Genomic DNA, 21,257 nt, shown 5'->3' with positions numbered 1-21,257 from the left:
CTCCGGCTACAGGAAGGGAAGGCAAGGAGAGCAAAGCTGGGAAGCGGAGCCAAAGGAGGCCACAGAGGGCTGGCAAAGGAGGCCACAGAGGGCTGGCACGTCTCCCGCTGCTGCTGCCAGGCGGGCTGGGAGCAACTGCTGCTGGTTTTGACCTCGCCCTCCAGCAGCAACTTCAGCTTTCTGCGGGTCTGGCACGGGCAGAGCAGGCAGCGTGGCCGCGGTCACTTTGCTGCTGGTAGAAACCTGCCACCCCGGGCAATGGCTGGGTTTGCCTTTCTCCCAGCCACCCTGGCTCCAGCCTTTGCCTGCAAGGCAAAATGAGGCCAACCGCTTCCAGTGTGTCAGAAGCGGTGGCACTGCCATTGCCTGTGTGGGACACAGGGCTGCAGGTCCGTGAACCTGAGCAGCAGCCACAGCCTTTTAGGGCTTACAGGCTCACTCATGGAAACTGAGGGATCCAGATCCTGGAGCTGTTGGGCTCCAGGTAACTCCTCTGGCTTTAGGTGCAGAGTTTAGGAAACATATTTAGGTAAGGCTGGAAATGTGGACTCTAGCATCCAGTGCAACCCACCCAACTGTAGTTCCTTGCAAGCCCACTGACCGTTCACCCAAAGTCTGGCCAAACTTGGTCTGTTTTCATAGAACATCTCAGGTTTAGTTATAGGGCGCTTTCTAATGAAATATAACTTTATTTTAGAAATGTCCATCCATCTCTGTCTTGAACAGACCGCTTCAATGATGCTACCTCCAGCAGCCCTGAAGGTGGCTTTTGCTAGCTTCTGGGTAAACTCGGAGCTACGAGACTGGGTGCCAGCTGGCCAAGAATGAGGTCTACAAGGTAGATTTCCTCAGCACTGGACTGACAGATGGTCAGACAGAAGAGGGCCCTCTGTTCGAGTGTCGCACTGGCAGCTGCCCTCAGGAGCGGCACCAGCTGTTGAGAGTTTTCTTTCCCAGGCTGAGGAAGGGCATAGGCCACTTCTCAGGGCTCAGGCTGTGGCTCCTTGAAGGTGCCTGTTACTTCCTGATGAGATGAATGGAAGTGCTGTATTCAGGGAATGTACGTGGGCTGTTTGTTGGTAGGTGGGGAGGAGCAGGTCTATGCCACTTGGAAAGCTCCCTGAATATGCATGATCTTCTTGGCAAGGTAGAAGTGGCCCCTTGGTGGTTTGTCTAGTGTTCAGCTTGGTTGCATGCCACGGTCATCCAAGTCCAATGAAGTGTTTTGTCAGGGTGTACAGCAATCTGGGGCAGATTTAGAGGTTGACAGGAAGCCCCTCTTGGCCTACTCTTTCACATTCACATTACTACTTTCCTTCCTGCTCTCCTGGTTCTCTTCTCCAAATGTAACTTCTGTCAGACCTTTAAGATAAGCATGTCAGATGTGTGCAATGATGAGATACAAGGGAGGCAAAGCTGATCCTAAATTTTCCTTATTGTTTTACTTCTATATAAGAACTGACGTCTTCCAAATGCCTGTAAGCAAGTTGAAAATGGTAATCTGCACAGGTCTAGCTTCTCCGTAATTCAAATAGATGGAATAAATCTGGGCAGACTGTTTTTGAACTGAAGCAGAGCTCTACAGCGTTAATGCTGTGATACCATACAATTTTTCTTTCTGCTTGTTAGGAAAATGGTACACCGACATTTCTGCCACAGATAAATCTGTGCAGGTGTTCTTCCTAATACAAATTACATCAAAGCTTTGTACAGAAAATATGCTGTCTCCATGACATGATTTTGAAAAAAAAAAAAAAAAGTTTTCAGAGGCATAGCAACATTGTCCGTTTTTCCTCCCTCTGTGACACTTTAAAGATACGGTAGGTGATACCAAGGCTGAACTTGATCCCACTCTAACCAGTAGTGAGCCTGATGCTGACTTAGGTTGTATGTCAGGAATATTTCTGCAGACCATCATTGCAGAATAGAGGGCTTCTTAGAAGGCTGTGACTCTGCGGAGACACTATGGTAAGGGCACTTTTATGTAAAAAAACAGTTATCATTCTTAGAGAAAGACAATAGTTAATTTTTCACATAAGCTCAAATAAAGACATAGTTAATTTTTCACTTCTTTCACCATCATAATTTGGAAAATATAAGTAAATTCTAAGGCCCCAGTGATTCAGAAACTGGCAGCTCTGTTAGCGTGGCAGAAATCTATACTATAGGCACTTGCTTCTTCTTTCCTCTTTATTCCTGTCACCTCTGCCATTGGAATCAGATACTCTCCAAATTGAAAACAGGTATCTGATCCAGAAGAGTGCATTTCCCATTAAATGCAATGAATCCTGATGCAACCTGATTGGATACAAATGAACTGCAGAAAATGAAAGAAAAAGGCCAGTTTGCAATGTACGTGCAGTCTCTTAATATGTCTAACTGAAGATCCAGGTGGCTGGGGAAAAAAGACCAGTCAACTGCTATTACTGCAAGCACTCAGCAAACCGAAATACCTTCCAGTCTCTCCATCATTAAGTGTTAGGAATTTGGATCGGAATCAGTTCTTTACTGGAACTGCTGTTTTAATAAGGACTGGTATCTGTTTAGAAGAGAATTTTTTTTTCCTTTTGAAGAACATTTATGCCCTGTATTATGGGCTTGACCCAGTTACCACTGATAGTGGTAAAAGTCAGCCACAGCTGTGCTGAAGACAAGAGATACGCTTGTGCCTGAGAGAGGTAGGCGGGCGTTGAATCAGGCCCCATGCGTGTGAAAACAGGCCACAGAAAATCTATTGCTTTAATTGCCTCCTAGAAGATTGACATGGTCTAATTTGCTTATGGTTAAACACCATCATTTATGACGAACAGGATGATTACCTTGAGCATTCAGCACCAATTACTAAGCCCTCCCCTCCTCCCCCCCCAATACTATTTTACTTAATTCTGTTCATAAAAACACCAACAATCTCCATCCCTCAGAACATCTCTTTGCTTGAAAAAAATAATTATTAGCTAAACTTATTCCTGGCCAACCTCTATATTTCTCCCCACATTACATACTATATTGAGGAGCGGCGTTAAACCTCTGGCCATCACAGCAATTTACTGTTTTTTAATGGTTGGAATATTTCACCTCCCTGTTAAAAATCCCTTTGCCCTTTGTTAAGTTTGTTGCCTATTAAATTGTATGTCTAGCTTTGGAGCTTATGTTGCTGCACCCCTGCTGGTTTAGCTCCTTATCTCCGTAGGATTTGCTGTAGCACACACAGCCAGTGGATGAATTTGCACATATTTGCAGTGTGGAGCCTTGACTTTTACTGCTTGCATGTAAATGAAAAAAGAAAAAAAAAGAAGAAGTCATTTCCTTTTTGTGATCAGCAATTCATCATCACTAAAGCACTGGGAGGAAAATAGTTATCAACTTCCCATTTTAGGTTATAACTTCAAAGCAAACCTTTGATTTGAATGCCAGACTCTGAATGCTGGGGAAAGAGGGGGGGAATGGGAGGGGGGAGAGGAGGGAAGGAAGTAGGAGGGACTGGACCGTCACCTTGTGGTGGTGACAGCACCCACCATCAGAGAGAAAAACAGCTTGTAAAGGTACCAGAACAGTCACTGGTTTCTCACTTGCCTTGTTTATGCTCATTCAGGGATTAAGGGAGCCACTGCAGGAGCCCACATTCAAATCCATCCTTACAGTCAAAACGTACTCTGATTCTGTGGAAATGATCTGCCTTTAGGGCCTGAAATACTCGCTTAATAAGTAAATGAAAACCCCTACATTTTCATAGACTTCTGGAAGACTGACTGTGTTGTACCCTCTTGCTTGCTTTTTTTCACTTGGAGCGCTTAAATTCAGCATCCATTCATGGAGGTACATGTTTCTGGCAAATTTCAATTAAAACCATAGATAGTCTGTGTCATAAACAGCCTGTTTTATCGCTACATGTTTTTACAGTAAGGTAGAGAATTTAATTCCCTGCAGAGCTTGTTTAAAGGCTTTAAGTGCCTGCCTGAGTTCAGATCCATCTTTCAGGAACCTGTTTTTCTGCTTGTAATAGAGCAGCCCCTCTTGAGCTCCTTCTCTTCTTCCTTCTCTGCCTCTCTCACTCTCTCTCCGTCTTTTAAAAATTTTGTTATTCTATAGCCAGCATACTCAAGGCTGTTTACAGAACTGGTACCTCGGCACATTAGTACCGCATTGATTATGGTTGGAAATAATCGCAGGAAGCCACACATAGCTCCCACCCCTTGTCCTTTCTGCCATGTAAGCACGTTCTTTTTGGCCGAATGAGAGGAGGATGTTCTGTATAAAGCTATTTCCAGGCCTTGAAAATGTTCTGTATAGGTGCCTTTGAGGACTTTCTTCAGCTTGTTTTTGTGTCAGTCTCCTGAAACTATCATATATCAAAAGCCATGTTATTCCTTCGTTCAAGTCCATTGTACTACTGAAAATACTGCTTAATCCATTTCCTCTCACGGAGGGAAGTGAGCTGATGGTTTTTGAAATTTGCACACTATTCTCATGCATTAGGTTATTCAGTAAAAATTCCTGTTAAAAGACCATTAATATGCATGCACTGGAAACACCTTTGCAGAAGTCTCCTAGGCTTTTAAAGAGAGCATGGAGAGCCTGACTCCAGTGAGCATTTTGTCATTCATTTCCGTCAGGGCACAGCTCAGTGCCAGATTACATTTTACCTCAGTGTTTATTTCTACAGTAAGCAGATATGCCTAATAAGACATTGGCAAGATTTAGACTTTAAAACACAGCCCGTTCCAAACCCTAGGCTGCTTGTTTAGGACCTTCACTCGTTTCCGTACAATCCCATCTTTAGTGGAGCAGCACCTAATCCTCTCCTTTCTCAGCAGAATATCCTTTTTGGCAGGAGGGCGTGAGGGGTAACTAAGGGGCCCGGCCCTCGGTTGTATTCTCGGTAGTCCTCTATTTGCTGCTGCTGCGCCCGGCGGAAGGAGGGATGCCCTGCCGGAGGGATGCTCTGCCGGAGGGATGCCCTGCCGGAGGGATGCCCTGCCGGAGGGATGCTCTGCCGGAGGGATGCCCTGCCGGAGGGATGCTCTGGGGCCGGGGCTGAGCCCTTCCACCCGCTGCAGCAGGGCAAGAGCTCCCCCTGCGCTCTGAGTGCAGAGTGTATCCCCCAGAGAGGGTCTCTCCTGCTCCTCCTGAAACCCCCGCTGTCATTTTAGTCGGGTAGCTCTGTCCATTTAAGGGCGACAACAAGTCAGAGCTGGCATAAACAGGGCCTAGAAGTGTATGTATATGCTGTTCACAAACAGGAAAAAAGGAAAGAAGAATTGCTGTTTTGCTAGAGCCATTTGAAATTAGTGGGGTCATTAAAAGCTTTTATTCAAATAAATAAATTCATAAAATTGCCTAGAACTCAATAGGGCAGGATGTCTAATCAATAGTAATTCATTTTCAGAATTGCCGTCTGTTACACAAGCCAGGAATTGCAAGAGGTAAATCATGACAAACACTGCACGCACAGACAGGATCCATTATATCACAGCAGGGGTCACGCTGGAATCACTTCATCTGTTTTTAAGGTTTGAAAGCCCAGGATGCAGTGGATTTTCAAACAGGCCCATCTGTGTGATATTTCTGGCCACAGATCTCTGGTTTCCCCACCAACGGTAGTAACTAAATCTCTGTGATGTACTCCATGCCATGGGATGGATTATTTGCATTAGGAGTAATCTTCTGGTGACTCTGCAGGTGTCTGTAGCTGGCAGAATGAATTGCAGGGCTGTGCTTAAGCAACTTTTCTTCTGAACATGATTTCAGCTTGAAAATTATTAAAATGGGTAGCTGAACTTTTGGAGCTCTAGCCTCTGCCCTGTGCTATAATTATTGCCTAACTTCATACACAAAAGGGGCAAAGCTGGAGTGGGGCTACTGTTTCTCCAGTTTTTCGCTGAGCTTTCTGAATAACAAAAACAAAAAAGAAAAATAAAAGGCCAACCCCCCCCCCCCCCCCCCGCCTTGCAGTCTTGCTACTGCCTGCTACTCACCTAACTGGAATTTTCTGACAGTAAATTCCAATTCATTTGAAGTCTGGTTTTAATTCTGTCCGTAAATGATTGTGAGAAATTCACTTTTATAGTTTGGAGGCATTCCACCTGGAAAAAATTAGCTCTGGAAAATGATATTTCCATCTGTTTAAAAAAAGGGAGGGAGTGGAGGGGGCAGGACAGGGAATAAATGATGATCTATGTAGATTAGGGCCAACATTTTCAAAAACAGGAACTAAAGTTAGCCTTGTGTATTCATACTCAGACACAAATAAATATATAGTGCTTTGGGAAATTGTGCTAAGCCTCTGCTAGGTCTGTCTTGTTGTTTTTTCTAACCTGACCTCATGGTTTCAGGCCATAGTCAGCTGCCCAAATGTGGATGAGAGAGAAGCTCGTGCTCATCCTTCTTTGTGACAGTGTTGACCCATGTCCCAGGGAGCAGGGTCCGTGCTTCTCTCTTCCTGCGGAGGAGTGAAGTGCCAGTCCAGGCTAGAGCCCGTGGATCTGTTCATGGATAAAGGTTAAATACTCCAGCCTGCCATGATGTTGAACTTCTGTCTGGCTACATTTACTTTAACAGCAGCTTCCACAGGAAAATTACAAACCCACAAATTTCTGCTTACTGTTTTAATTGTCTCCAACACATTGCTGGGAGCTGCAGTGAGTTTTGTAGTCAGCATATGTAGCCGGTACTGAAAGACCGAAGTAACAGCAAGTCCAATCCAAGCAAGACCACTTAGCACAAAATTACTTTCTGCTAATCCTACTGAAACAACTATGTCCAAAATGTCAAGGGACGTGGCTGTGCTTTCAAACCTTGTGAGCAGGGCACAATTTATTTTGAAAGTTATTTGGCCGCAGCTTCCCCTCGTTTCTTTGTTTGTTTCTTGTCTAAGAAAGGCATGAGGTACAGTCAACGCTGAGTATTTGCTCCCTTTAAATGTGGGATTTCTGGCGGCTGATGTGAAGACTCTTGCCTTCCTTTCATCCCCACGCACAGTGGCAGATGAGACAAGTGCTCGCACCTCCTTGAAATATTTTTCTATCCCTTTAAGGCAGGCCTGCATTTGCTGTGGCCTCTTTTTCCTTTCTGGACAGATGTTTAATAATTCTTTGCACAGGTTCTTTTGCTATTGTTTTCCTGTGTTTTATGTCATGTTGTATTTACCAGCTCATGCTTTTCAGCTCTAAAGTATCAGGGGAATTAATGTAGCTGGACAAAAATACCTGGTTTTACCTAAGCCCATCTCTAATTTTCCCCAGGTTAATAGCTTCATGGAGGACAGCAGGGCAGCACAGATGAAATAGGTTCTCACTGAAGTGTGCACAGAGCGTGATATCACCTGAGGTGTAACTTTTGAGGAGATGGATTCATACCCTGTAGTATCTTCTGCAGCAAAACTTCTACTAAACTAACAAACTTTCCTGAGCGAGGATTGAACTTAATGCCTCTAAACCATACTGCAAATAATTTAGCTTTGCACTGGTGTAGAGGAAGTGCAACCGCACTCCATAAACACTCATCAGATCATCAGATCAGACTCACAACATGTAGCTATCCAGGCATGTTGATTTCCTTGCCTATGCCTGCCTATTCAGGAAAGCTGCTCTCATTCAGGAAGGATGCTTAAAACTCCTCTCAAATTTAAACACACTTTCTCATCTCTGGCCCTTACAGATGTGGAAAGTAACACACAATAGGAAATCCTGACCCACAGAAGCTCTTTTCACACACCACTTCTAGCTTGAAGGACAATTAATACAGCCTAATTTATGAGCCTGGGTTTGTAATAACCTTGTGCTATTGAGCCAAGAGAATTAGTCCTATCCAGGCATCCTCTGGACTTGCATGAAGCATATGTTCTGCAATTTGGTGGTTTTGCTGCTGTTTGCTTTTAGCTAACAGATCATGCATTTGGCATGATCTAACAGTTCGACATTTTCTCCTAACACCAGATTTCACAAAGAACTTGCAAGTGCTTCCTGACCAACCGAGACCTGAAACTCCAGTGCAGCAGTTTCCTACTGCAGGATAGGACTTTCCCACGGGACCTGCTTCAGCAAGGCCTGGGTTGAAACACATGTTGGTCTGCAAAATGGAAAAACCGCTCCTACACTGTAATAAGTTCCTTCTTTCAAGGGTTAGGGCTGCTCTAGTGCCTTGACAAACCAGGGTGTTATGGCTTAAAGTGTTCTTCCTCACTTTGGAGCTGTAAGGGGCTGGAAAAGAAACAGGTTTAGCAAGATGGTGATGACAGATGTACACACAGCAAGTAGGGGAGGATGTGTGTGATCAAGGAGAAAGGAAGAAGGGATGTAGAAAAGGGGGAGAAAAGAAGGAGAAAGGGAACCAGAGAGACAGGCATAGATACTCTAAATACTGAAGTTCAGTTTGCTTGCAAGTGGGACATAGAGACATTAGGCAGAACAATATCCCCTCAGCCCAAGTTCCTGAAAAAAGTTCGTTCTCTGTTAGTCCTCCCTTAATACTGTATACCAAGGTGAGGACCTAACAGCAGGCAAGCTCTTATTTTACTCCACTGATTGTGTCTAACATCCTTCTGGTTCAATCTTGTTATGATTTGCATTGGTTTTGCCCTAGTTTTTCTCTGCAATGCGATCTCTAAAGACACGTCACAAAATAGTTGTGGCTTTAAGTTTTTGCATCATCAGAGCATCATTAGCTGTTCCGCAGAGATTTAGGTAGAAGTCTTTAGTCTCTCACTTCCCCGGCAGTAGCATTGTTCCGAGCCTTGCAGCAGATGTCAAACAGGCTACCCCACAGACAAAATGTGTGAAATAGTTTCCCTGGTCTAACTGTAAGCAAAGAACAAGGAGGGGATAGAGTCAAATAACACGGCACTGATGAAAGCACTGTAGACAGACAGTGTAAATAAACCAAAACAAAACTAAACCATTGTCTTTATTTCTACTATAGCTTGACTAATGCCTTGGAAGTAGATACCTCTGCACCTTAACAGAATATCGGTAGCCATATGAACTTTGCAGGCTGAAGCTACTTCTGCAGCATTTGCTGGAGTGCCATAAATATAACACTAGCTGTGTTTTGAGCAGGAGCGAGCACTACCCTATGAATACCAAGAGGTCTCAAGATATTTAGTGACTTATGTAGCTGATTGATAGGGGAAGACAAGGGTATTTTCCACTTAAAGTGAAGGAATGAATGAAATTGAGATCTAGCAGTGCACAGAACAGCCGGTTCCGTAGCCTGAGGTGGAAGGGGACCTCGATATACTAAGTAAACCTCAACCTGGAAAACTGTCAGAGAACCACTATCTGTTACTTTGAAAGCAGCAGGGCATTTTTGATGATGATAATAAAGGCTGAACATAAACTGCAACAGAGCCATTGCCACATTGCTACAACGTCCAGCACTAATATAGCCATGTTTTACTGGATCCTGAAATTATTGTCAAATTTTTCAGTGCACTTGTAACTGGGTCATGATGATGAAAACAGTTCTTCATATGAGGGGTCGTTATGGCTGGCATAAAATCAAATATTTAGTTATCTGTCTTCCATTATATACTGAAACATATGATATTTATGATGTAATGAAATATTCAGGCTCAATGTTGAGACACTTATATCTTAGCCTCAGAATTCAGCAAGCTCCTGAAAATGTACTTTGCATACACAAGATGTATATTTCATATAAAAAGATGCACACTGAAATATTAATAACATTTCCCTGAACTCTCTACATTGTATTCTGCAGAATAAGACATATTTAAATGCACTCATTACATTGTGAGCTTTACCAGCTTCCACCAAAATGCGCTGTATCACTCAGCTTACTCATGCCATCCATGGTCTGTCATTCTAATTTCAGCCCATCCAAGGTATTCTGCACCTTCCCCAGTTGCGCAAACACATGTGCTGATCTCCAGGAAAAAGCTCTGAGAAACAAGGTTTGTCCTGTGCCTGTCTCTGAAACCTATTTTTCCCACCATACACGAACAAATCTTGCCAAATGTGCTTTTTCTTCTGACAAGAATGCTTGCTGTTTGAGTTTCCTGACAAATAATGAAGATTTTCCTTTTCTCTTCCATTCAGTTCACAAAAAAACCCCATTGTATTAGTTAACAATGAAAGCATATAAAACCAAGATAAAATGTTTAAATAGCTCTTAGCCACCACATTACGGCTAAATGACAATAATACTCTTTCTAATTTATGCAAAAAATGCTTCGTTATCTGACTGAATGAAAAGAGAATTGGGTCTTTTGTGTGTAAAAATACCGTAATATGAAGTCCTTGTTTAAGTGAGAAAAGAGAGAGCTCCTGCATATCTAAAAATCATTATAAAATTAAGTCATTTTTATGGGAGAAAGATATAAAAATGATGCAGGAACCCTGGAATTCTATCGTATAGTATCTGAACATACACATCCCATTTGAATTATTTCTTTGGCAATGAACTAGGTCTCCATGAGTTGATGCCATGATAGATTTTCAATGACTGTTTATTTTTCAGGGAAGTTCCCTTTTTTTTTTTTCCCTGCAACTGCTGTCATTACATTGCTAATGCAGAAGTTGTTATTAAATCACTTTGAAAAATGGGTTTACTCTCTTTCCAAAACAATTTGGGACACTGTTTCAACATCAGTAAAATGTACGCACTTCAGTCGTTTCTCATTACGTTAGTTGAGTCATGGACAATTACAGTTTTGTCCTGGTGTTTTCTGATTTGCCCACAAGATGTTTGACCAAGATGTTCAGAAGTGGTTATTGACTCTAGCTACTCATCAGGAGGCAATTTAGTAGGATCTAATTTGGACACAATCTAACCACCAGTCCTCTTTGTAACTCAGTTTAGTTGTCTAATTACCCTAGTTATTTTTAAAACTGCTGACCTTCCGGTATTATTATTTCTTTAGTTTCATCTGCTTGGCTGTGTTTATAGAAAGAAGCAAAAAGACCCGTCTTTGTCTTGGGCATCTTAAAATCTATGAAACTCTTTCAGAGGCGAAGGAAATGTCTTGGTAAGCTGTTTGTGCAACAGTAACACATAATTACCTCTAACTTGTTCTTATTTACGGTAATTTTTAATTCTTAAAGTATTACCAATAGTCTGAGATGAGAAACAGCAATACTCTGAAAAGTTGTCAAATAACCTGCAATGTCTCTCAGCACAAGAGGCAAACAGGAAGATAGATTTGGAATGACAGTTGACCGCTAAGTGTTACTACTCCACCATATACAAGCTTCATTACACAGTAAAGGAAGCCAGCTATATTGCATCATATTACTTGTATATTGAACTGTTTTGACAAAGACATTTCATAATCGGGTCACAGTGGCTTGCAGAATACAATACACCAAATATGTGGTGGCTACATAAATATTTCAGTATGTTCTACTGCTTTTTATGTGAAGTGCACATATTCATTAGGTAACATACTTTTTTTTTTTCAATGTACGGTGTATCAGTTTTGCCTCATGATTCTTCCACTATAGCAGTTTCCAGATTTTATTATATCATACATATGTTTCAGTACACAGCGTAAGAGCTTACTAAATATTGAGATTCTTATGGAAACCAGATGTATTTTCTGATGGCTTCATATGGCTGTGTATAGGATCTTGAGCTGTGGATCTGCAATGGTTGCTGAGACGAAGTGTCATGGTCAGGCATGATACTAATTACATGCCCTGACGTTATGCCTTGCCAAAATGGAATGAGCCGTGATGAGCTGAATGCTTTTTATCAATTCCCCAAGACTCCTAATGTTTTTATGCATCTACCATCTTTGAAAAGATCAAGTGTGTTGACAACATCCATCAAAACTCAGACTTGATCACTTAAAGAAATCCCCCAGCTAGGGCTGTAAAACAGAAGCTGCTACACTTTTTATTTTATTCTTTTTAATAGGCCAATACAAAATTAATAGATTCTACCCATTGGGAATTTTAAGACTCGCTGCATATCTACTTGTATGTGCTATTTACAGGGCCTCCAACATGGCAACATGTTTGCAACTCACCATTTTAAGCAGGACTATCCCCATACCACCGCACCGGTACAGACAGTAACTGGTATCACAGAGAGAGCTAATGACATGCCCATGGCACTGATGGATTGGAGCGGGGGTTAATCTTTGGAGTTTTTACAGCTCACCACTGGTAGATATTTACATTCATAAGGCACATGTTTTTGAGTACATGCAAGAAGAGGACTGCATCTACTGCAAGGAAAATTGCTTTTCATTGATTATTCCTCCAGTGAGTAACTGGCATGTATCATCCTTTAAAAGCAACTGATACTAATTGCTGTTCTCCTAAATTCTACTGTTACATTAATTAGCTATGATAACGAAAACACTAAAATGCAGTTATGTATCTCCCTGACCAAGTGTGTGAAAAAGAGACTTAGGTAGCTGTCAGTCTGCAATAACAGAAGCGCTCTAACATGCTTAGAGCCAAATGATTCTATTATGAGTCCTAGTGCCATATTTCTGACTCCATCCACAAGCCTCAAGCAAAGAAAGTCTGAAAGCTCATGCAGTATACATTAAACCACCACTGTCTGCTACTTTCTTCTTTCCATGACTTTATTAAAAATGCACTCCTGTTTGAATTAAAGTAGGTATATATGTCATCAGGGTCTCAGTTATCAAATATGAGCAGTCAATAGAACTGCTGAATTACATAATTTCACCCTCTGATTCAACTACAAGAACATATTTTCCCATTTCATGTGGCCTTAGGCCAGTGTATATGCACTAACTTAAATCTCACATTACGTGCTGTACCGACAAGATAAGAGCTCTGACTCTGCAGAGTTTTGGAAGAGAGGACTAAGTCAGGTTGCACTACCTTCCCTTCTGTCTCTCTTTGGAATTTGTTCCCTGTTTTCCTCCATTAGAGAGATCCATCTCTTTCTCTCACTTCTCAGTCTGCAAAGTAATGCCCTTCCCTCTGGTGTGGAAAGGATAGTACCCCTGCAGACGTGGCAACTTGTCAGCCTTACGTCACTTGCCATATCTTGTATGTAAAAAGTTCTTTGCCATTAAGACAGGTTCTCCACTCCCTTTGTAGTTAGTGATAAGGGTCAAAAACCAGTCAGTTATGCTTAAGCCTATGATGACTTTTCTACTCCTAGTTCAGTGGCTCAGAGATACTAGCAAAGATAAAGGTCCAGATTTTAATTTTCTATAGGAATCACTGAATTAGCAATGATTCTGGGTTTTTCTGTGCCTCTCAATGGGCTGGATCAGAGTAAACATTCTTGTCTGGACCATTCCCAATTTATGTGTATCTCCTTACAAAACAGATATCATTATTGCCGTGACAATTATTTTGCACATTTTTCTGTATTATTTTCAGTTGTAAACAGCCTAAAAAATTGAAAGGACACCTACTTTTTGGTTTTTAAGATGAGTTACATTTTAAGAACCCCTGAGTAATGTTAATATCCTTAGTAAAGGAAAAAGTAGTGAGCTGCAGACCTAAGTCACCCTCTGGGGATTTGACTACTTGCCTTTATTCTTTGGTAAAAATCTGTGCACTTTTCAAACTGAAGGTTACATTAACATTACACAGAGAAAGTCAATTAATTTAACAAATTATCAATTTGTGGAGTTTCTTGAACATGCAGTAACATGCACACAAAGCAGCTCTTTGTGATCCCACAGATGTCCTGTCCTCAGTGCACGGCTTCATTAATCATGTGCTATGCATGTTATTGTCTAAATTGCAGTGCCATTTGAGACAGGGAAAACATTGGGAAAGAAATGTTGCTTACCCTTTGCGCACCAGTAAAGATTACAAATAAGCAGAGGGTTTAAAAAGACTATCAGGTCAGTGCCGTGAAGATTTTTTTTTTATTCTTAAAACTGCTGTGATTCACCCAACCAACATTTCTTTTATGTTGGTTTATATATTTCTAGGCCAAAACTGAGCATGCCCAGCACTACATATCCAGTTCACGCAAGAAAAGCTGAAATCTGATGTAGTTACATCCCAAGAGCGGGAAGGCAAAGGTTTCCTCCTAGGGGTGGGTTGTGCTTTGAGGAAATCTAGAAAGTGCTGCTACAGTTAGTGTGATTCTGTTACAGGGATGCTGCACAGCACCATCTCTACCCCTAGTACAATACTGACATAGGCATTGGACTAAATTTGCCCCCTTCCTAAAAGGTGAATGAAATTCAGCCAGGCCAGAAGTACTACTTTACACAGATTTTTACCATATCTGTATTCTAACGGCCATTGCTGGCTGCTAGCTGGGGTCTCCATTTTCTTATGTTAGATAAACATATGAATAGCTGGCTATATATAAAAATCACGTGAGCTATACTTTGAGAGAGCCTTAATGATTTGATATGAACTGTGAATACCCTGTTGGCCTAATCCAAGGATATCTGTTGCTGGAGGTTAGGACCTTCTCTGCAGCACCAAGCTAGATGTCAGCACTTAAATAGCAGAGAGGCTGTGGCTTAAAATGCTTCCCTTCCAACTACGTCCATAGCACTCATCAGTCACTTGGCCTGAACACTTTGAAATGGACTGCTGTCTAACATATCCTGTCAGAAATTCTTCATGTAGCCTTTCTCAAATGTAATTCACATATTCCATGTTTCACAGCTTCCATGATTTCTTTGCCTAGTTATGTATAACCACTTAATTTAATGGTGGACATAATTTGACAAAAATAGGAAGGGTCACATTTTTATCTCTAAGAAGGTGATGAGCAGTTTACGGTTTGAAGGACAGGTACAATTCAGAGACCACAAGAGCAGAGTATAGCATGTATTTCCTTAACTTTCTGATATATATGTAAATACTCAAAAAAGCATCTGCCGTTAAAAATGTTTGGATTCCTTACACAACAGAGCAAAAAAATGCACAAATAAGCTAATGAAATGGGGATATTGGCAAACAAAAATCCTAAGCAAAACTAAGAAAAAGGCTGCTAAGAATGGGTTAAAGAGAGAAAAGTTACACATGTGGACAGAAAGACCTCTCATTCAATGCAACCATAAAATGAGTCTTATAGATAACCTCAGGGAAGGAATGCTATAATTAGGATCCTTGATCTGGGAAGGCCTACTTGTTACTTCAGTCAAGATGAAAAGTAAGGTCAGAAAGCAAAAAAGGTTGTTTGAAATCAGCTGTTTTGTTGGGCTAGAGGATGAGGGAGAGTTGTTCAGCCACTTCAGGCTAAACTGTGGAAGTGACTGCACCATCACTTCAACCCTCACTTCAGTCTGATGCCTTATCAGAAGTTGACACAAATTCACCAATATTTCATGCTGCTGGTATTCTTGCTTCTGTACCATACAGAACGTGAGTAACCAAAGAGTGCAACTGTAGTTTATGTCCCTGTAATCTTGCTAATGATTCATGCAATGCCTGAAAATGGAGAGGGGGAGAGATAAACTGGACTTCCACTCCCTGCAAACAGCTCAGAGCATTGCAAATTTGAGTTACAGTACCTGTTGTTGAGGAAGTGATGACGTACCCTTTAGTTCTCCTAGGCATTCAGAAGAATGCAAAGAGAAGAGGTAGATATGCAGAGGTACATTTGTAGGAGGCTTCTAGTAAAGCTGTGTGTCTAAAATATAAAAACATCAGGCAATTATAACACTGCTGCTGCACCTGTACAAGAGGGGTGTGTGCATATCGCAAGTGCCGTGAATCCATGGACTTGTCTCTGGATGCTACCTGTCAGTAGAGGAGAAGGAGCATGAGTTAAAAAGATGTTGCCTGTAGGATCTGTGTAGATCATAGCGATCCAGAAGGCTACACATTTCTTTTTTTTCAAGGACTGCTAGTAGAATTAGAGCTGAAACCTTTGTTTTCACAAATATGTTGTTTGCCAAAGAAATCCAGTTTATAGGCTTATTTTACTGCTTACTACATTAGAACATATATTGTATCATGAAATGAAATTTAGTAAATGTGAACTGTTTTCTTATAACATATTCAGATCTTAGTGAATTTTTATTTTGAAAAGGTTTTAGCTTTAAAAAAAAGGTCCTTTTTTAAAGCTAAAACATGTAAGTTAGGTAACCCGGAAAGAAAATGTGTCATATCAGGTCAAATTAAATTTGGGGGGTTGAATTTTTGACCACTGAACAAATGTGTCTTTCACACAATTGTGAAAGATTTTTAATTTGCTTTTTAAAAACTTTTTGTATGGTCTTGTATGGAATTTTTAAACAGTTTCCAGAAAGGAGACAAAGCTGAAACTTAACAACAAAAGAAAGTTTGTTTGCAGTTGTTTTTCTTAATACATTGCTCCCATTTTCTCTGTTCTGTTTCCACACAATGATACCAGCATACCACTTACTTGAGAAATGATATGTAAGAAATAGTGAATATGAAATACGTATTTTTTGTAGAGTACATTCTCTCCACAGATTATGTGACAAAATGTCTGAATAAAAAATGCACATATAAAAGGGACTTCCCTCTTATTTTAAAAAACTAGTAAGTAAGAATGACTTTTCACACACAAAATTGCACAAAAATATTTTCCTTTCTTAGCCAATGAACTGAGTGAAATCCTCTAAAAAGTACATTGAAGTTCCTTTAACTTCTTAAAATTCATTTGATAACTTCTATTTGTTTATGTCCCTAAGTTACTTTTCAGCTGTCATTTTAGCCTCATGGAACACAGGAAATTAATTTCCATGTATTTCAAGCCTCAAATATGTGCATACAAAACACAACAAGCCAGCCTGGAGCAGTAATCACCTTTTCAACACAGCACTGTGCCCACCTTGTACTCACACATCTTTTCCTATCGATTCAGGAGTAGAAGATAAAATATTACAGAGCTACAACTAAGGGGGAAAAAAACCCAAACCAAAACCCAAAAGAACCCTGCATCAAAACCTTTAGTGCTTTAAGTAAATGGGTACCCATTAAGTATAATGTTTTTGAGCTAAATCCTACAGGGAAGAAAATGTTAGGCATTGCTTTGCAATTTGCCAGATGTTTCTAGATTATTTTTCTCTTTCCATCACAGTCAAGTTAATCATTTTTAATAGGCCACCCTGCAATGAAAAGTAAAAGCAACTTCCTTAGACAGCTGCTTTGCATAAAGTGTTTGTTTTCAAGGAGTATTGTGCAGGCAAGAGATACAGGAAAAAAAGGGGTAGGGAGAATGTGTTCACCCTCCCCCCCTTAGCGTTTCCCCATCCCCCCAAAAAAAACCCCAAAAGATAAAAAGCTTTGTTGAAATGTTAGGGGAGGCTAAACCAAAATCCATCGATGACATCAAAAAGCCAACTTGAGCTAGTGTTAAATATTGTTACCCCATTTTCCTTTACAGCAATTAGTAACTCTCTGAGTAGGAATACTCTCTAAACCAGGCTTTAACATGTAAATAACGACTGAGTGATAGAACAGTTCTAAAACAGGATAAGCAATGAAGAGATAAAAAAGTACAGTGAGAGTGGCTTAGCTCAGAGTACAGGAACAGACCCAGGTCCGCTTGCTAGCTGACTTCTTTTATATTTTTAAATAATTATATTCATTACCCTCTAACTGCTTGAAAAAATATTCCATGGCCACAGATTACACATGGAGAGATTTGAGAGAACTCAGCTGGCAAACACATTTCTTTCTGGGAAAACCCCCACATACATCAATATAAAAAATGCAGACATAATTCTAGTGTTGAAAACCTCCTCAGTTTTTATTGCATAATTATTATTTTTAAAGAATCAGATTTTAAAACACCCTTTGCCAAAAATATGATTTTATGGTAAAATAATAGGTTTTAAATTAGGCATAGGGAGTCCTCAGTATAACTGAGAATTTTAATGTTCACGATCATCTACTTTTCTAGTGTCTCAGACATCTGCTATATCTTTGGAAAGCTGTCATTATTGTAAGATTTTCATGACTTTATCTACTGAATCCAGCTTTTAAGATCATAGATGTCACATAGTACTCCAGCTTATAAATACCAAAGAATGTTTACTACATATACAGTAATTGCCATACACAAGCAAACACACATGTGCACACATATATCTAGAGAGACACAGAAGACATATATACATAAATTTACTTACACATGTATATACTCCTGGTGGGTGGTATTAACTAGTGGACATACAACACACTGGATTCAATTACATCTCTGAATTTAATTATAGTTTCTTCTGTAGACAGGTTTGGAATACGATCCCATGACCCTGACTCAAAAGAAGAAATAATTTTGTTAATACAGAGAATGTTGTACAAAATATATTGATATACCACAAACCTATGAAGTATTGAGTCAGTAAGACATGAAACAGAATTTCTAGAGGCTCCAGTGGCTACTGCTGGATGGTAATTTTGTATTAATTTTATATTAATTATTAATGATGTGTTAAATGTTATATTAAATGCATCGTATTGAGGCACAGGTATGTGCTTTTTTCTTGAAATCATGATACATACATAGACCCAAAGAGCTTTTGAGTTTTAGGAAGGTTGGGAATGTGAGCTTCACGGCTAAAGCACAGCTCTAATATTTTTGATATGCATCAGTGAATAGTAGCTTTGTTTTCTTACAGACCATTTGGCTGGGCTTTTTTGCTTTTCAGTACAGCTCTTGTGCTTCTCTTTTAAAGCTTCAGCTCTCCCCATACCTGTCGTGTTATTAGAGACATTGCAAAACTGAGAAGCGAGCATCAGCTCAGGCCTCCCATCCTTTCTGTCCCTTCCCGTACTGCCACACTCACCTCTATGTAAGCAAGTGGTGACAACCCCCCTTTTTACCCAGGGGTCAGCCCAGCTGCCCAAATACCCTTGTGAAGGTCCACTTGAGAGCATCTTGCCCATCTCCAGCTGCCTCTGCAAGAGGCAGGCTCTTGTTGTGCTGGCCAGCCCTCTGCTGACACCTGAGACACCCCACCGTGTCCCAGACCACATTAGATGCCTATATTGAGGCAACCAAATTGAGCAAACTGAATCAGCCAGGCCCAGAGCGGGCACAGGAGCAGCCTCGGGCGGCCAGCCAGCTTTTGCAGCAGCTTGCATGGCTGCTGCCTTACTGAGCCTGGAATCAGGATCCCGCCACCGAGGGATGCCGTGCAGCACCTAGGGAGAGCATCGGGGACAAGTCTTCAAAAAAGTAATGAAGTTTCAGCCCTTGCCACTCATTTGGGGTTTGCTCCATTTAAATTGCCCAGGTTTCTAGTTTTTAATACCAGTGAAGTGACTTCTTTGTCTGTGCGTGTGTCTATAAGAGTCTTCCTTGGGGCACTGACTCTCGGAGAAGGTCTGGGCAGATCCCCATGGGTCAGCCAGAGCTGAATGGGTTTCCAATCTTTCTATACTTGGGAACCTTGGAACATTGTCCAATGGAAGCGTAGGCCAGTAGGAATGAATATAAACCTCCTCATTACTTTCTGCAGATCTCCTAGAAGGGGTGCGTGAATGAGCATTTGAAAATGACTGTGCTTCATCCTTTTTATCACACAGCCACCACGATTTACTTACTCCCTGGCAGAGACTCCAAGCTGTCTGCCTCCGTAAATCAGCAGTAGTTGCCTTAGCCTTCTCCCAGAGGGTTCAGGTTGAGGTGCACACAGGTTGGGATGATTCATGGAAACTTTGACAACCCCCTTATGGATTCTTTTATGACTTGATAAATGCACAGATGTGCCAAGTTTTCTCTAGGCGAATGATACTTGGATGTTTGCTGCTGAGAGATTATACTTTGATATAAATGTCCAGTCTGTAAAAAATGTGCATTTTTCAGGATATATTAACAAATGTAACTCTTGCTCAAGACCACTGTTGTATGTTTTGCCTCTTTAATCTTAAAAGTAACATATGGACTAAAGCCTAGCATTCGTCAAACTGACGTGGGAACAGACCAGACATTTATAAATCTAGTCCATAAGCACATTTTTTCATGTTTGGTTTAATCTGATTGCAATTATATTGTGTTGGGAGAAGAACAGTAGGAACGATACCGCAGCACCTAGGCGGGGCTAAGATCTGAGTGGCTCTGAAAATGTGAGATAGAAACCCTTGCATTTGGCAGAGCTACCTGGATGGATTTTACACCAAACAAGCAACCTGATGAGCGCGTGTTCCTTCCCCCCACCCCACATTTCATGCACACGCATGCACACAGCATGTTTCCAATGTACCCCTTATGCCCCGAGCTACTAAAAAGAGATGGGTGAGAGTCAGGACACACCTATGGGCTGTGAAGAGGGAGGCTGTGGCACAGACATCCCATCGGGCAAGCTATGCAGCATGAGGCTCGGCAATAATGTGTAGACTCATCCAGGATGTTTAGATACTTACTCCGACAAGGGTAAAACCCCTAAGTCACAGTGGCTAATTTTAACCTGAAGGTTGTCAGAGACCAGCTTTTCAGCAGGATGGGCCACTGCCCCACACCTCACCTCTCCCCTTGGCACCCTGGCTTCCCCAGAAAGACGTGGATGTTCGCGGGCCAGGTGGGAGCACCGCTGTCTCCTGCCAGCATCTCCGTTTGGTGCAGCCAGCGCACACCCACAAGTCAGTGGAGACACAGGCTCTGTTTCTTTTCAGGAACAATGAATCAGTTGAGGGAAGAAAAAAGAATGAAAAAGGAGAGGTAAGGATATTGATTTGCTAAAGATCGGTGTTACTCAGAACCCAAGCTGGGCTAGTAAAACCGCAGGACAGGTCCTTACGCAGGGAGCAGCTATTCAAGGCCCTCCTTGAGATGTATAGATTTAATGGCAGCTGTATCCCCTTCTAAAACTGCCTCGTGCTACAGTACGTTTTACAGTACGTACTGTAAAAATAGCACTCTCCACACAGCAGGTTTCTATTATAAGATTAACCAATTGTGCCCACATTGTAAAAACCTGCTAACGACTAGCAAAGGCAAATCTCCCCAAAGCAGCAAGGCAATGAAAGAAAGTCACAAATGAAAGACTAATGACCTAAAAATAAAATTCAAACCTGATACCTCAGAAGATATTGCTTAAAAAGCTAATGGCACAAAACTGTGTCAATTATTCAACTAAACCCAACTAACTAAAATTCCATTGCTTGTTCCCATATGTCCTATGCTTCTGCATCTGTTAATGCCTATAAGATTGTAAAATGGCAGGGAGAAAGGTTGCATGTAAAGTGTGTTTATTTATGAATTCCATATTTAATGATTCTTCAGCTAAACCAGAAGAGGCACGGATGATTCTGACTGAAGTAGAAAGGTTATGTTAACAGCATTATACAATTCCCTGCCAGTCCCTGCAGTGACTGGAGTTTTACGCAGCCCATTTAAAGTAGATAACTCTGAAAGAA

This window comes from Mycteria americana, chromosome 2, assembly GCF_035582795.1.
Source record: "Mycteria americana isolate JAX WOST 10 ecotype Jacksonville Zoo and Gardens chromosome 2, USCA_MyAme_1.0, whole genome shotgun sequence".
In the NCBI taxonomy this organism is placed as follows: Eukaryota; Metazoa; Chordata; class Aves; order Ciconiiformes; family Ciconiidae; genus Mycteria; species Mycteria americana.
Note: the sequence above shows the minus strand (reverse complement) of the source record.